Here is a 20,342-nt window from a genome sequence, read left to right on the forward strand (position 1 = left end):
TCATGTATCCCTCTAATAATCTTCCTGATCCAATATCTATCTATCTATCTATCTATCGATTTATGTATCTATAGTATCTCAAAATTTAATATACAATTATTCATAATTGTAGTATCCTGCGCCGATGAGAAAAGAAGTTTGGGTAAGGTAAAATTTTCTAATTCTTATGCTTTCCTAAAACTTGATTTCGAAACGTACGTCCGTAGTTAACTTAAAATTGTATGATAGATTGCTATTCCTTCTACTAAAAGGGGGATCTCAGTAAAAACACAGCACTTGAAAGGCAAACACAGACAGGTAAGAAAGAAAGAATGAAACGACGGCCATCTATCATACAATTTTAAGTTACCTACGGACGTACGCTTCGAAATCAAGTTTTAGGAAAGCATAAGAATTAGAAAATTCTACCTTACCCAAACTTCTTTTCTCATCGGCGCAGGATACTACAATTATGAATAATTGTATATTAAATTTTGAGATACTAGAAGGCATTATCTCAACTCAGTGTCAGAGCGAGCCAAAGCATGACCATTACCACGAAATTCAAAGTGTGAATGAAAGTTTGTGTCACCAGCCCCCTTCCACCCGCGTGTAGCCAGACAAAATGCTGCGGTCATTTACTGGGATAAAATATGGTTATCAGTAACAATAAAGGGTGAAATTAATAATTTGGAATAATTATCAATTACACCAAGTAGATTTCGGCATGTAAAAGCCCCATCGAGGAAAAGTTAAGTATACTAAGTAATTAAGGTTAGCAACGAATTGCCTCACCAACACACCGAATTTAGAAATAGCAGTCAAAGAGATATAGCTATTCCTTCTACTAAAAGGGGGATCTCAGTAAAAACACAGCACTTGAAAGGCAAACACAGACAGGTAAGAAAGAAAGAATGAAATGACGGCAATCTATCATACAATTTTAAGTTACCTACGGACGTACGTTTCGAAATCAAGTTTTAGGAAAGCATAAGAATTAGAAATTACCTTACCCAAACTTCATTTCTCATCGGCGCAGGATACTACAATTATGAATAATTGTATATTAAATTTTGAGATACTAGAAGCATATCTCAACTCAGTGTCAGAGCGAGCCAAAGCATGACCAGTACCACGAAATTCAAAGTGTGAATGAAAGTTTGTGTCACCAGCTCCCTTCCACCCGCGTGTAGCCAAGACAAAATGCTGCGGTCATTTACTGGGATAAAATATGGTTATCAGTAACATAAAGGGTGAAATTAATTAATTTGGAATAATTATCAATTACACCAAGTAGATTTCGGCATGTAAAAGCCCCATTTTCACCCTTTATATATATACCTAGTATTAATATACATATTATATAATATATATATATATATATATATATATATATATATATATATCTATATATTATATATATATATATATATATAGTATATATATATTATATACATTATATATATATATATATATATATATATATTATATATATATATATATATATATATGTATATATAAAGGGTGAAAATGGGGCTTATATAGATATATATATATATATATATATATATATATATATAAAGAGATAGCGATACAGAAAGAGAGTGAGATACACATGTATGTATGTCTGTGTGGGTTTTTACATCTATTCGCCTGCATATATTTATAGGTATGTAAATATACATGTATAGTGTGAGAATTTGTGTATATTTAACTTGGCACCTAATATTGTGCTCTATATGTGTTCTGGATACGTGTATGTGTGTGCGTGTGTGTGTGTGTGTATGTTTCCACTGAGGAAAACGTTTCCGTATATGTACAATGCATTTTTACGCAGTGTGTGGATACAGTCATAATGCTTATTGAAAAATGGCAGATGATGCAAACTAATGTGTGAGGACCATAATATCCAAATGTAAGTACTGTATTCCGAAGAAAAGCAGTACACCAGATACTTACTACATGTATCATTTGTATCCAGGGTTGGTGTGAGACCCATCGAGGCCATAAGCACTACAAAGATTTTGGGGCCCCTATTAAAGATTATTTAATTTAAAATATGAATAATAGCAAACCATGAAATGAATTTTTACTTTTCAAAACAAGCAAAACAATAAAAAAAAGCAAGAGGGAAAATATTGTTTATTTATTCTTTTTTGTATATTTTCACTTTATTTATATTTGAAAAGTTTCCTCCTACATTTTTGAATCTCATTGTCTTTGATCAGATCCTCAAAATTTATCTCAGGTAAGGCATCTGAATCTATACTCAATACAGATAAAGGTATCCCGAATATTATTTTAGCAATTTGAAAATGAATTATTTTGTGCTGCAACTCATTTAATACTTCTGTGTTGTCCCCTTCTTCCCTTAATTGGAAGCATGTTCTTATTTTGCTTAATGGTTAATCCAGCGCTGTTTGTACCTATTTAACTCGGTTGGGGGTTGACAGGAGATCGAAGTCAACCCACAATAATTATATACTTAGATACAGCCAAATATATAAAGTGAGAGAAGCAGTCAAAGAGAAAGGGTGAGATATAAGTATATATTTGTAAATACATACTTTTATTTATTACCTATATGTATATATATATATATATATATATATATATATATATATATATATATATATATATATATATACATGCATTCATATATATGTGTGAGTGCATGGTGCATGTCTCTTCTCTCTCTCTCTCTCTCTCTCTCTCCATATATATATATATATATATATATATATATATATATATATATGCACGTATGTATTTATAATCTTATACACTATCAAATGGAAGGAAGTAAGAGAGATGTGCATAAACATGAAATGCTTAAAATAAAGGGTGCAATATAAACCTATTTAGAGCAATCCGAATACTCAGTATATACAAGTAAAGAATAGGAAGATAGTAAAGAAAGGAAGTGAAAGTTACTGGCATTTCATACACTGTTATTCAAACACAGTGGAACTATTCCTAGTCAAATATGTATACATATTTCCTTGAAGCCTCGTTTGTGGCCATTATTTTTCTAATCTTCGCTCAACCTACAAATATCGCCCCATCTCCGGCAGATTTGCGACCCAGCGTGTGACAGTAGAGATCCCCGGTTTTGTTGACCCACGGACTACATATCTGCGCACTCCGTTCTGTGAAGAGCTGGAATTTAAACCAGTGCGATCTATACGAGTCGGACAGGATGTTCAAGGGCGTCTGTCACGCTAACCTCAGGCGCAACACTTTTTAGGTTTACTCTGATAAGTGTTATGCCTCTTAAGTACAGTTTCTCTTTACGCAACGTGTTTACATACGAACTTGATATTAATATTTAAATATCATTTGCCAGTAATATGTTTAATATGTAAATTGGCCTATCCAATAATGTCGTATATGTAAACTTGTGGAGTATATAGGCAACGCTTTCGTGGCTAGTTGCTGGGTTAGATGCGGTGCTAATGAAACAAAAGTAACTCTTGACGTATTCATATACACCTCGTAAATATGAATGCTACAAATTTCTGCCCCGTCTTTGGATGATCATAACTTCTTGCCCCCCACCGTGTTTGGGTGATCATAACTTTAAGAAAAATAGTTATTTTTTAACGAAACTTTCTACTAATATCTGCTATATCACGTAGATTCTGAATATATAAAAGTTTAGGGAGGAAAGTGTTTTGGAGGGGTGGGGTGGGGAAAAGGAAACTAATATGGACCACTTGTTCCGAATCAGCCCCAATTGTTTTCTTCCAAAATTCGCATGTCCTGCAAATCTACATAGTCTGAGATATGTTTGTAGCGAATTTAATTGAATTATATCCATGTTTTCTGGAAATTAAGACGAATTGAATTGGACATCGGTGAATTCTCCGAAATTCCTCCACCCCTCCCCTCCCTAAAACACTTTTCCCTCAATATTTTGCATATTCGGCATTTACATGATATAACACATATTCTTAGAACATATCATCAAAAATATCCATTTTTCTGAATGTTATGATCATCCAAAATCGGGGGAGGGGAACAGAAATTTTTAGTTATGCCGCATGTGCAAGAACGACAGGAAATGTTAATTCATAATAAGAACGGCTGCATTTAACTTCTAAAATCATATGTAAAATGCATGTACGTGTACATTATTATATATACAGCAATGCAGGTTAAAGATCCAAGTATATTTAAAAGGACAACAAGAAAATTTTGAGTGTATTTCAAAACTTTCATTTCATAGCTCCTTTCGTAAATAAGAAAACATCACCTAATGAGAACTAATGATATCAAAAATTATTTTGAAATACAAATTACAAGTTGAAACTTCGCACCCATTAACTGAAAGAAATTTGCGTTATCACGTACATTTTATTGACAGAGTAAAATGTTACGAAACTTTGCATCTACGAAGGCTTTTAGAAGGCACATATGACAGGCATAGCATTGTCAGTCGCATCTCGGCTTGGCTGCTTCATGAAAGTACAACGATGCTTGGATTAACGCTTAAGATTTCATAATTGAGAAGGTATTGGAGTAAATTACAATTAATATAGTTGGGAAATCTTATATATAAATCTAGGTCGTATTATTGTCCAGATTTTAAAGAAAATTCCGCACGTTATTCATTCGGTGTCTGATAATGATATTGGTTTTTAAAATATTTGTTTTTGCTCCTAGAATACTTAGATAAAAAAAAATCATGCATATCAGACTCCCTAGGATATGTTTGACGCCAAAATCCTTTGCTTTCTTAATTTACTCGATACATATGATTACTGTAAATATAAATATCACCAGTTATTGTATATAATGCATTTATATTTGCCAACAGAATAACTACTAAGAAACTATGATGAAGTTGATATAATTTTTCATCGAGAATTGTTCTTCCACGTGAAGTCTGCACTAGACTACCAAGGATGAATAACCTAAATGACCTGTATACACAATTAACTGTCAAGTTTAAGGCGTATCGATTTTATTCTGCTACTGAGAAGAGTTTAATGTTAATGCAAATTACTACAATGGAAACTTGTGCAGAAACCAATATCAAGGGTTATTAGAGATTTGACAATTAAACCGAATAATTCAGAATTCAGAAACCTAAAGCTTGGTTCACAATCTAGAGATATCGATAATTACTCGCGTAAACGGGTTCGGAAACCGTGAAAATTCTAACAGTTTAAGGATGACAAAATTAGCCCTTTTATGTGTGGAAATAGCATGTATGGGTTGAAAAATAGCCAAAATAAGGTATCAGGAATAATTTTTAATGATATTACTATCAATATTAACAGGGTTCTTATGGAAATCTTAGCAACACTGGTAAAATTAATGAAATAAACACATAGAATAGATACATGTATAGGGTAGTTATGAAAATTAACACAATCATCAAAAAATATTCCTTAGTTTAAAATATATTTAGCTACTTTGATTATATTGTTTTACCTGCTTCCAATAACTGAGAAATATGAGAAACTTAACTTTGTATAATGGAGTATTTACTCCATAGGCAACACCAAAAGAAAGTGCAAATATATTTTTGAGAATACATATGTATTACTTCCTCGATAACTATACATTAATACTATACAGTGAAACTTTCCTATAGAAAAAGCTCAATCCCTATTACAATAGTAGGAATATAAACTAGTAATAAACACAGCAACAGCCATTGAACGAATGCGCTAGTTGAGGTAGATTTAGGAACTACTGCGTTAGAGAAAAGTAATGTTATGCGCATGTTTACGAATGCAAATTATTTTGATGAAGCAGAGGTGATTAGTGGGAATAACCACATAAGTAAGGAAAACATAAACAGACGGCGAAGTAAGAACTTGATCAGAGGTTATTTTAATAAGAACGAAAATACAGCCCAGGATAGATAAAAAATAACATAGATTATTTAATGCATGTAGCTGTAAGTGGCTTGTTTACGAACGACATGTTTTCCGGGTTCACTTCCGCTGCGTGGCATGTTGGGCAAGTGTCTTCTACTAGAGCTTCGGGCCGACCAAAGCCTTGTGAGTGGATTTCGTATACGGAAATTGAAAGAAGCCCGTCGTATATATGTATACATATATGTATGTATGTGTTCATATATTTGTGTGTCTGTGTTTGTCCCCTTAACATCGCTTGACAATCGATGCTGGTGTGTTTGCGTTCCCGTAACTTAGCGGTTCGGCAAAAGAACAGATATAATAAGTACTAGGCTTACGAAGAATACACCTGGGGTCAATTTCCTCGACTACAGGCGGTGCTACAGCATGGCTACAGTCTAGTGACTGAAACAAGTAAAAGAGTACTCTGCCAGTTATTCTCGAACACTTAGCTGAGGAGTCCTAATTGCCTGGCAGAATAAAAATTCCTGGAAATTTCATAATGGATTTGTATAAATATAGATAAAATTTAACAAAGACATATAAAGACAGAGAGAGTGAGAGAGAGAGAGAAAGAAGAAAGAGAGAGAAAGCGATAGGTGTCACGTGTACTCATTCACCTCTGATATATATATATATATATATATATATATGTGTGTGTTTATGCGTGTATATATATATATATATATATATATATATATATATATATATATATATATATATATATATATATATATATATATGTATATATATTATATATATATATATATATATATATATATATATATATATATATATATATATATATATAGATATATATATATATATGTATATATGTATATATCAGTCGATCAAGAGATATTTTGGACAAAATTCAAAATATACAGTCTATAAGTCTATGTATTATATTATGGAGGAATTAGTTTTTCTATTATATATATAAAGAGACTAGACAATGTTGAATAAGAAAAATACCTTCGAAAGTTGTATTCAAATAATTTCTTTTATTTTTCTCCATTTTACGAATATACAAACTCTTAAAAGATTGTAATAAATAATTCAAAATTGTCTCTCTACTTCGACGTTATTTTTTTTTTCCATAAACTTTATATGATGGAAAAATTACTGCAACAGCTTTAGGCGCACGTATGTTGAAGTATCAATGATATTGTTTTCTCAGTTTATTTCACATATATACTCAGGTATATGAAATGACATATACTTATCGATACATACACGCTCACATACACACACAGAAACAAACATGCACATACACACATACACACAAACACATGCACACATACGTACTGTAAACTTTAACATTTTCATTTAGTTAGATATGAAACTTAAGAAAATTTCTGTTTGACATCAGTTCTAGTCGTTCTATCAGTTATGAGGCCAAAGAATTAAAGTACTTTAAAACAAATCTAATTTTAAAACTTAATTTTCTATAATTTTCTACAGTTCTATATTTAAGAGATGAAGAATTATGTACATTATTTACATTATATACAGTTGAAGAATATTTGCCTTCAGTTATGGCTCAATTGATTATTAGTTGATACCCCGCCGAGGTCGACTTTGCTTTTTATCCTTTCGGGGTCGATACATTAAGTACCAGTTTCGCACTGGGGTCGATGTAATCGACTCAATCCCTTTGTCTGTCCTTGTTTGTCCCCTCTATGTTTAGCCCCTTGTGGGTAGCAAAGAGATAGATATTTACAAATGTATGAGACCTTGCAGAATTCCCCCTGCTCTTCTGGAAACAGGTTGTTTTCTTCCAGATCGTGCTCGATCTCTGCTATATTATTACAGTAATGGCTTTGTAAATTGTATGGAGACAATTTATTGGCCTTTAATTTCGTGGGTTTGCCGTTTCAGTTGATTTGGAAATAAGGATAGTTTTCCTTTCCGTGAGACATTCAGATATTGTCTCTGGCTCTGCTAGTATGTCATTAAATGTTTCAGCCAACTATTTGTGTCTTCCTGTCAGACATTCCAAACAGAAATTGGGGATCTTATCATGCCCAGGTGCCTTCCAGTTGCTCAGTTTTTGCAGTGCGTGTGTGACCTCTTCAGTTGTTATAGGTGCTCAGACTTGTTCAGGTGCTACTTTCGTTGATTTGAGGTCGTTTCTTCGCCGAATATATTTCTTTCCACATTTCTTCCACTTCTACCGTTGGTGCTGCATTCATGTCTATTTTATTTTTGCTGCCATGTTCTTGGTATAATTTGGGGTGGTGGTGTAGGTGAACTGTTTGTTTTGTAGAGAGAAACGGTGTTTCTCATACAGGCGGATCCTTTGTACTTTGGCAAGGATATCTTGTTTTAGCTGTTCTTTTACCTCAGATAACCATTTTTTTGTAACGTATTTGCACATTATTTTTCCTCACTTTTTGTTGCTTAGTAGTGTTGATTGTCTACTAGTTTCGTTAAGAAGTGAAAGATCTTTTCTCTTGTTTTCTATATTTCCTGGATATTATTTATCCACAGTGTTTCTTTGGGTAGTGGTACTCCTGTTTGGATGGTTTTGAGGGAGTAACCAGCTTCTTTTGTGGCCACAGTGGCTGCTGCATAGATTACGTTATTTAGCTCTGTGATATTGACATTTGTTTCCGTGGCTATTAGTTCTGTGACGGCCAGGTCCATGATATTTTTTAACGATGTTGCTTTATTATCTATTTTAATTTCTGGGAGGTACAATCGGTGGTCCATTCTGAGATCTGTGCTTTTCAGTTCTTTGTTTATACTCATTTTTAGAGTATCATAATCATTAGATTCCCCTTCACTGTTTCCAGATTCAAGATTTGTTTCGCTTTACTTCCCGTTCATATGTTTGTCTCTATTGTTCTGTTTGGGTGCTGTTTGCATATCATTATACATCCCTACGTTCTGGGTTTGTTGTCTATTCTAGTTAACTTCACTTTTCCTCATGTTTTACTGTCTCAGTGCTTATATCTTTTGGCAGAGCTGTGCGGCTACTATCTACCTTTTCCTGATGTATTTTCTCTTTTAAATATTCCATTTCTATTTCTGATAATTTTTTTTTTGTTTTGACTATATATATCTTCGAATATTAGTTAGTTTATTAGGCAGTATTGACGTGTCCAAGTCTTTTGGTTATTTTTCTTCCAGCTTTAGTACGTCTATTTTGTGGTGTTTTCGTTCTTTGGGTAGAGCACTACTGTAAAATAAGTGTGTAGGATTGAGATATATTCCTCACGTGTCCATTTATGACTTTTGGAGATGATATCCAGTTAAAATACATAATTTCATTGGGAAAATAGAAATACATTTTAAAGAGTATTACTTACCCGGATAGAGATATTTTTGGCAACTTGCGATGTTTTTAAATACATTTCGGAGCAGTGTTTTATCGCTCGCACATGTTAAACGTCTACCTGAGGAACCCGGTAGATGAAAATGGTGCTCAAATTAGTGGTTACCGACAGCGTAAGTTGATCATTGGAAATAAAAAGGATTGTTACAACTCACGGAACAGAGACAATGTGATCAAGCTAGAGTAATAAGAAAAAAATAGTTGGTTCACAGAAGTAGAGTTGGAAGGTATCAAAAGACGGGTCTTGTAAAATAGCGGCAGACATGACGATGAAAATATAGTTCTTACTCATAAATGTAATCTCATAGCACAGGAAAGGAGCAGTGGTAGATTACTTGATGAGAGACATGTAGATGATCTAAAATAAGACAATAAAACTAATGACGGCGTGACAGATGAACAAAAGGCAATCTACGACAGAATAAAGGCAAAACTACAGGAGAACGATTGCGACATTATTTGCAACCTTAAAAAGGTTGATCAGTGGAAATTGAACCAAGAAACGAAAAATGTCAATGATATTCTGAAATGCATCAGAACAAACAACATCACGGAAACAAATAATTTGATCAGGGCAGTGAGTATTTTTGTAGCAGAAAATGTGTTCAGAAAACTGCTATATTCCGAATAGTTATTATCTTTAGATTGGTATTTAGATGTTATGTATCATGGAAAGGGAACCTATGAGACCTTTGACAACAGTTTACTCCTCGGAGTTACAGAAGTAACTGGAGGAAGTATTATCGAGAACTCTGAAAAGTAAAAGAAAAATAATAATAATAATAATAATAATAATAATAATAATAATAATAATAATAATAATAATAATAATAATAATAATAATAATGATAATATTAATGATGATGATGTTGATGATGATGATGATAATAATAATAATAATAATAATAGTAATAATAATAATAATAATGATGATGATGATGATGAAGATGATGATAATAATAATAATAGTAATAATAATAATAATATTAATAATAATAATAATAGTAATAGTAATAATGAAGATAATAATAATAAAAAAAAATAATAATAATAGTAATAGTAATAATAATAATAATAATAATAATAATAATAATAATAATAATAATAATAATAATAATAATAATAAAAATAATGATAATAATAATACTAATAATAATACTAATAATAATGTTGTTGTTAATGGCGATGGCGATGATGATGATGACGACGACGACGATGATGATGATAATAAAATACAGCAAAAGAATATACGTAAGACAGGAAATACACAGGCAATGATCCTAGGTACGCACAAGTTCTCATTGATTATAAAGAGAAACTTAGCTGAATTCGACAATTTCCGAAAATGTTAATTAATTTGGCGATCTCAGCGCCATACCTTGCTCGGGCATACATGAGCAGACATGAAAAAGGATATAAACAACGAAACAAGGCAAGTACGCATTGACTGAATGTATAAAATATTTAACAATAAACAAATATGCGTGGACATATACATACATATATACATTTTTAAATAATGGTGTGTGATTGAAAGAATATATTACTGCCAAATCAAGCGGCGAATTACTTAATAAATGCATATTCATAGATCTACCGCTGTGTCAACATTTTAGTTCTGTATTATGTACGGGAATTCTTTCCCTGTTGCGTTTATGGCATAAGCATATCAATGTTTTTCTTCAATTAAAAAAGGTTTGTAAACTGAGTGAACCAAATAACGCTTGTTGAGAACACGTTATCTGTTCAACTTCGTATATTATCATATTTAATATCGATTTTTCGACATCATGGACTTCTAATTGAATGATTATTAAATTAAGAATACTTCATTAGCTGATGAATTCTTCTTCGTTGAAATGCACAGTTTTATTTTAAATCAATAAACATTTAAGTTTTAATGACATCATATGATTTCATATCAGATATGATTCAAAATTATATGAATATCAGTGGATTGTACGGTTCAAGAAATTGAAAAATAGTCAAATTGTAAAATTGCCATTCTGTACAATGCACAGGAGATATTCAATCACAAAAGGAGCTATCTTTCCCTAACCTAAGTGAAATTCTGATTGACTTGATTCTTGATAAAATTTTATTTGGTTTTTTTTGTTCATTATAAGGATAATTTTATAGTACTTTGAGAAGTTCGGTTGAGTAGCTGGTATGTGAAATAAAACTCTGTTATCGTACAGTTAGTAAAATTCATCCCAAACGAAAGCGTCGGTGATTGACATTATATCGTGTCAGGCATTCCGCTAACACAATTTAACAAATATTGGAGGCGCGTGGCTTAGTGGTTAGGGTGTTGAACACATGATCGTAAGGTTGTGGTTCTGATTCCTGGACCGGGCGATGCATTGTGTTCTTGAGCAAAACACTTCATTTCACGTTGCTCCAGTCCACTCAGCTGGCAAAAATGAGTAATCCTGCTACGGACCGGCGTCCCGTTCTGGTGGGGAATTTCTAAACCACTGAAACCGGGAACCGGCCCTTATGAGCCTGGCATGGCTCGAGAAGGAACAATTTAACAAATATATTGCATCTGGCCTTCTATAGCATAATCCATTTTTATTGTGCTCTCGTTGTAAAGGGAAATAGAGCCGCGTGTTGTAAGATGACCCTATTAACAACGCGATTATGACTAAAGATCGTAGGCCATATTAATTTCATAAATGAATGCAAAAATCAGGTAATATGATATTTATTTGATCCGCATTTACTATGGTAAAATTCTCTCTTTTCTCGCATGAAAACACTTAACTATTTGTACTAATCACTACTTACTGCTATATTGTTCCATGGTAGACAATCTAAAGTGCCGTCTGTCATTTCCAGGACTTTGTGTATTCAGACTATGCATACTGCTAATAATAAACCATTATTAATTACCCAATCTTCATTTTTTTTTCTTCATTTACATGAATATATAAATATTATTTTAATGAAATTCATTCCCCCCAAATACTGTATATTGAATTAGTATTTCCTTAGATTAAATCATCTCTTAATGATGCCTTACATCATGACACTGTGATACATGATCCCTATTTATCGTTTTTGTTTCTTCTTTGCCTTTTACGATCCCTTTTGATAGAAAACCTACCCCGCCTTTTCTTTTTCTTTTTTTTTCCTCAAAAAGAAAAGCTCTACTTTGTAATCTGCCCCGTCTGTGTGCAGCCCTGTGTGGCTAATAAAGAAACATATATATATTTATTCTCTTTATTCCTTTAATTCTTCCAGTTATTTGACTGCAACCATGCTGGAGCACCACCTTTACTTGACCAAATCGACACCGGGATCTATTCTTTGTAAGCCTAGTTCTCATGTTATCATTATATTTTGCCGAACCGTTACGTTACGGGGATGTAAACACTACAACAGCTGTTGTCAAGTGATGTTGGGAGAGACAAACACAGAGACACAAACACATACTCACACACACGCACACACACACAAATATACACGACAATCTTCTAGTTTCTATCTACCAATTCATTTACAAGAATTTGGTCGGGACCCATGCATAAGCGCAGGAGTGTCTGTGCGGTAAGTAGCTTGCTTACCAACCACAAGCTTCTGGGATTAGTCCATCGCCTGGCACCTTGGCCAAGTGTTATTACTCTAGACTCGGGGCTACCAAAGCCTTGTTAGTGGATTTGGTAAACAGAAACTGAAAGTGTCCCGTCCTATATATGTACATATACATACATATATATATATATATATATATATATATATATATATATATATATATATATATGTGTGTGTATGCGTGTGTGTTTGTGTGTGTGTGTGTGTGCATGTTTGTGTGTCTGTACATGCTCTCCACCTTCGCTTGACAGCCGATGCTGGTGCGTTTACGCACCCGTAACTTAGCGGGTCGGTAAAAGTAACCGATGGAATATGTACTAGGCTTACAAAGATACGTCCTGGTATTGAAGAGTATATATATGTTAAGAAACAAACTAAGGAAATGTGATACTTCAAAGGAATGTGTTAAACTTCTTATTCACTGGTAATTCAGTTGAATAATATATACATATGAGTATTATGCAATTACAAAGATAAATGAAAGAGAGGCATACTATTGATAATCCAATAATTAATTTATATTATATTACATGATATATTACATGATATACTATGAATATAATTTAACATAATATTATATAACGTAAATAATTAATTTGAAAATGACAACAAATTGTTTCGACTTATATAGATTTTCTGGTATATATATACACAATAACAGTTCCTCTCTATATATAAATCACTTCAGGTTCATAGTTTAAATATAGACGAAATTCGATATCTTCTTCGTAACGTCTAGGTTACGGGGACGTAAACACACCCTCATCGGTTTCTAAGCGGGGGTGAACAAAGGCAAACAAATATACACACATGAATATATATATACACACACGCACATATATATATATATATATGTATATATATATGAATATATATATATATATATATATATATATATATATATATATATATACCGACATATATGTACATATATATATGCATATGCATACACACATATATATATACACATATATACATATACATACATATATATACCTAAATATACATATATATATATATATACTTACATATACATATGTACACACATATATACATACATAGTTACATACACACACACATATTCGTATATAGATATATGTGTGTATATATATATATACATATATATATATACACATATATACATATACATACATATATATACCTAAATATACATATATATATATATATACTTACATATACATATGTACACACATATATACATACATAGTTACATACACACACACATATTCGTATATAGATATATGTGTGTATATATATATATACATATATATATATAGATACATAGTGTATAAGTTTGAAATTTATTTAGCCCATGAGTCACCATGTAAACTTTGAATGAAATCGTTCGGGTCGTTCTCGTAGTTTAGTGATGCAGACATACAAACACACAGACATTCTTATATATATATATATATATATATATATATATCTATATATATATATAATATATATATATATATATATATATATATATATACATACATATAAAGGGACAGTTTACGAAAATAAACAAAATACGAAGGCAGGTGGAGTACAAACAAACAAATGTACTAGTATAGCGCTCAAGAATAGAAAAAAACTTTTACGTTTCGCGCCTACGCTCTTCGACAGAAAGATACACAGAAAAAAACAAGGAGAGTAACAGGGAGATAAAAGAATGCGTGTAGGAGCAAACGATCTATCATGGCGTCCTGATAGATATATATATATATATATATATATATAAAGAGAGAGAGAGAGAGAGAGAGAGAGAGGGAGAGAGAGAGAGAGAGAGAGAGAGAGCAGTCGTATACTGTCAACTTAACGTGACAGTCCCAAGAGAGGGAATCACACTACCACTATTTAGCCCTCATGTTTACAAAGAGGGAAACGTTTATTAATCAATGAATATATGTTTCATATTTTGGACGAGTAATCTGCAAAGCATCAGTAAAATGTTGATATTTATCACATGAAAACTAAACTAGGCATCGGTAGCTATTTTCGCGCTTTGGCCAAAATATACTTTCATTCCTTTCATTAATGCATTTGTTTCTAATTTACTAGTAAGAACTCAATTAACATATATCTAGATAGCAAATGGAGCTTAAAAGAATGTACTACCTATATTCCCACCAAATATTCTTATGTTTTGCAACGGATTAATTTCTTCATCTCGTTAGGTCTATTAGTATGCATATACATATACCTATACGTGCGTTCAGTTGTCCCTGTATGTGTGCGTGTATGGATTGTATATATAGATATATATATATATATATATATATATATATATTATATATATATATATATATATATATATTCCATTTATGAATGTATGCATATATATGTGTGCGCGGGGGTGTGTGTGGCTGGTCTACATGTGGATATATTTATGTGTGCTTGTATAGATATATATACATGTGTGTGTATATAATATATATATATATATATATATATTATATATATGTGTGTATGTACATATATATACAAATATATATATATGCATGTGTATACACTCACACGCACACACACACACACACACATATATATATATATATATATATATATGTGTGTGTGTGTGTGTGTATGTATATATAATAGAGATGTGTGTGTATTCGCTTCCACACGAAAACAGCTTCACCGATTGTTTATACTTATGATTCACTTCTTTAAGAACATTTCTCAGGATCATCTTCCGGTATTGACATAAAAACGGTGAAGTCCCTTTCTCTCAATGTTCGCTGCTTGTAAACAACTATCATAAATTACTGAAAGAAGTATTTACATATTTCGCAAATTCAAATGTTCGCGAGAAGATTGTTTTTAACGTGCTTTTATTTATACACTTTCTTCTTTCCATGTTTATATCATTCACTGTTTGCACTGCTCTCTCCCACGTTCTCTCTGTCTCTCTCGCTCTCACAAACACACACAAACACACACAAACACACACAAACACACACACACAAATACACACACACAAACACACACACACAAGCACACACACTCACTCACTCACTCACTCACACTTTAGGTTTGATTTCGTTCTGAAGTCGATAATTTCCGTAAAAAAATGTATTCATTTTCTTTTTGCACGCCGTCTTCAGCTCTATGTACTTGTAGTCAGTCACTCACACACTCGTGTGATTTTACATGCTCATTTGTGTGTGTGTTTGTGTGTGTTCGTGTGTGTGTGTGTCAGTGAGTGAAGGGGTGTTTTGTCATGTATACGAACATACATAAATACATAGGCATATATTTTGTGTATGTATTTTCGCGTGAGAGAGAGCGATGTCTAAATGTCTCTCTCTCTCTCTTTCTCTCTCTCTCGGACACACGCTCATACACACACACGAACATGTAAGAAAGAGGTATGCCTATTTGTTTATGTATCTACGTATACATGACGACATACCTTTTACTCATTCTCTCTCTCCTTTACTCTATCTCTCTCACTCACACATGTCTATTTCATCTGATGTTTAATAGTGTATGTGTATGTATATATGTGGGCGTGCGTGCCTGCGGGGTTCCACAATCGCGAGAAGAAAACATACGAATTTTCTTTGTTGACGCACCTGGTGGCGCAGCTAAAACAAATGTAACATTGCATCTCTTCAAATTGAGATAACAAAAAAGAGTTGCAGTTGCTGTACCATTCCAGTCAAATTTGTAAAATAAGCAAAGATTCAGTTTCAGTAGAAATGTTGTGTCAACGGCCCCTTATCATTTGGGATGAATGTAACATGTCACATTGAGATGCACTGGGAGCTCTTAGTAAGACCTTACAGGACATCAGAGCAACAATAAATATATGGGAAAAGTTTTATTAGTTTTATCAGGAGACTTCAGACAGAAATTACCAGTCATTCTAAGATGAAATAAAAGCATGCATTAAGTCTTCACACCTATTGAATAGAGTACTGAAAAAAATCTCCTTCAATACTAAGGTGCAAGCTTTATTACATGGGGACCAACGTGCAAAAGAGTTTTGACCCTGGATCCTCCAATTAGGAAACGGGAAAGTACCAATTTATGGGAATGGTGATTTCAGTTTGACTCATATTGCTATCATGGGGAATTCCACAGCAGAATTGAAGGACGCTATTTCCAGACTGAAGCAATAATTATAATTAACGTAAATGGTTGTATGAAAGGGCAAATCTTGCTCGAAAAAAATGAGTCAGTAGCAAGGATTAGCCATGAATTAATGAATAAGATTCTAACAGTCATTAAGAAGTACAACTCAGTTATTCAGTCCTTGAGGAAAATCCAGCTGTCCATTACACAACAGATATCTTAAATTCTCTTGAGCAACCTGGAATTCCTCCACAAAATTTTCTGAAGGTAGGAGTACCAATAAGGTTTCAAAGAAATTGTAGATACTCCTAAATTATGCAATGGGTCAAGTTTCATTTTGAAGTCGTTATCACCTATATGACATATAGTACCATTTTCATTGGATGTGCCTCTGGGGAAGAAGTCGTCATCCCAAGAATTCCAATCAACACAACAGGCATACCATTTGAGGTATAATTTGCTTTGCGATGTCTATTCATGAAGCTAAAGTCAGTCTGTGAAAAATACTGGTTTGCTTTTATCATGGTCAACTTTATGTTGGTTGCCCCAGGGGTGTAGTGTGCAAGACATATTTGTCTAAAGCCTCCAAGAAGGTAAGGAGATCGACAAACAACATACTGTCTTTACTTCAGCTAGGAAGCTATTAAGGTATCAGAAAGAAAGCCATGATAGTGATCTAGCTTGTCAAAGAACAAGGAGCAGTGCCTGTGAGGAAGGGAGATGAGTGAATCAACAGAAAGCATAGTTGGTGTAGTCATAAAAACTATCGAGATTAAATTGAAACCATATATTCAGATCTGATAAAGGAAGCCTTAAATCAATATGATTTCTGACAATTGCACGTATTTAATTTGTTTCACTAAAGACGTTGTGTCTGAGAATTTTACTATATCACATTCCCGGAGCCTCATCATTTGATGATATGAGAAATATTAATGGTGTAGTTTACCATGGTTAATAAGGGGCTGCAACGTAAATAGGTTTAGCGCATGATGACCGTGAATACTATCGGACTATGGAGTTTGCAGATAATTAGGCTACTCCTCATCACATTCTTAATTACTGCATTTTTTCTCTTCTCCAAGTTTATATATATATATATATATATATATATATATAGGTTAAAAATGTGACCGCATGTGTATCGTTGGCAATTCATTTCCTCCGTCTTCCCTTATATATACATATACATATATATTACAGAAATAAATGATACTATGTAGAATACGCACTAGTATATATATATATAAAATTTAATGAAGTATCATTACCATTCTTAAAATTAATAAATAACAATAAAGTAGCTAGCAAGTGTAACCAATATAGGTAAAAGATACTATAAATAAATTAGGGTACCGGAACACCACTTGCAAGAAATATTGGTTTCACCTTGTGTACTTAAGGATCGTCAGTCAAGTATACTGTATTCATTTATTTTTCAAAATGTTCATTTCAAAACAGTATTTATATATGTATATATATATATATATATATATATATATATATATATATATGTGTGTGTGTGCGTGTGTGTGTGCGTGTGTGTGTGTATACATACACATATTGTATTATGTATATACATATATATAAAGACAAACAAGCACGCAAGTTTATATATATTAATATACACACACGCGCGCAGACACATATGCACACATATGTACATAGAAATACACACAGTGACACAGAGATAAATATATAGATAGATACTTCATTCCTTATGTGCATAAGGAATTTAACGTAAGATGCCTAAATACAAATTCGAGCAACTGTTTCTGTAATAAGAATCTTGCCGTCAGAGCTGGATGCTCACACAGCAGAAACAGCTACATCTGAGGGAAAAGATTACGTTAAACTTCATCCTTTATTATTCATTATATTTGAAATTGCGCTCTGTTTTTTTCTTAATTGTTTAATCGAACGTATATGTAAAATGACCTTCACCTACCGGTTATTAGCATCGCTTTGCCTACACGTAAGCATAATATATGTGTGTGTGTGTATGCATTTGTGTGTGTGCGCGTATCTGCGTGTGCACGTTTGTGTTTATGTTTGCATACATTGCATTTTTTAAATATATGCATAAATATATACGAAGGACTTATGGAGTTCATGCCATTCACCTCTGATGTCTAGTTAATAACTAGGCGTATAAAATTTACCCTATGTGAAACATTTCTAATCTTGTACATCTTTAGGTGCTTTCCTATAATAATATCAACGAACATGTCTCTACAATGCTTTGTTTAATTAGGTACTTTTCAAGTAAGATTTTACTAACTAGACACGCAAATACTCTTGTGTTTCGAAAGCGGATCTTTAAATTTGTTTTTGTATTGTTTGAATTTTTACTGTTATTTTCTTGCAATTAGTGATGAAACTAACTTTCACTTCATTAATATTCTACATCTTGAAAGCTTATCTGCTATTATAGTCTACTAAATCCAAATTCAATTACTTGAAAATGTTTACTTTCCTCATTCTTGCAACAATAGTAAAGTTTGCGAGGTTGTGAAACTGCAGTCAATCAATAGCTAATTCCTATAATTATCTGCATTTCGCAGAAACCTTCAAGGTTTCTCTTTTCAAACAAAATGTACTATTTTATTTAGAGAGTGTTTTTACTTTCATACGGAGCAAGAATTTAAGAAGCAATAAAAAGTAATATAAATATGTGAAACAAAATAACTCACTAGTACAGAATATATATGGACTCGACTATTTGTTGAAATACTATTTTATGTTTTGCACCATAATATACTTTTTGTTCAATCATTCATTGAACACGTTTCTCTCTATGCGTTTCATCTATTTCTATTTCCCTTCTACATATACACACAAACACACATCTCATGCCATGTATGTTGAGTTTAATGAACCAATTATTGTGTACTGCAGAGATGCAATAAAGAGGAATCTTGTAAATGATCGGGAGTTTACAACTATGATATTCAATACATTTTCCACTGAGAGATAACTGGGAAGAAAGTATACCACTAACAACACAGAATCATTCTGTTTAGTTGGGGTTTTCGTTTTTTTATTTTATGTTATATTTTTTAACAGCCTGTATCATACATTCAATCTTTTCATCGTTGTTTTTTCTTTAGCTCATTTTTAGTGGTAGCTGTAAACCTTGTATATTGATCCGAGTTAAAATAAGTTAAATTGTAAGAGAAAGTCGAAATAAAAAGTAAACCATTAAAAGTGATACACTATCTCTAACATATATGTATATAAATACATGTGTGTGTTTGTGCCTGTGTGTGTCTTCGTGCGTGGGTGCGTGTGTATGTGTGTGTGTTCTAAACATTTGCGTTGACTTGCATGCACAGATGCAATCAAATAAATGAAAGCTAACTATGTTACTCCGAGTAAAAAATAATATATCAACGCGAACTTTTCATTCCACCGTTGCAATCCCCTGAATTCCATTCTCTTAGATATCTACATAAATTTAAGTTGGAATAAAA

Source organism: Octopus sinensis, linkage group LG3, assembly GCF_006345805.1.
Source record: "Octopus sinensis linkage group LG3, ASM634580v1, whole genome shotgun sequence".
Lineage (NCBI taxonomy): Eukaryota > Metazoa > Mollusca > Cephalopoda > Octopoda > Octopodidae > Octopus > Octopus sinensis.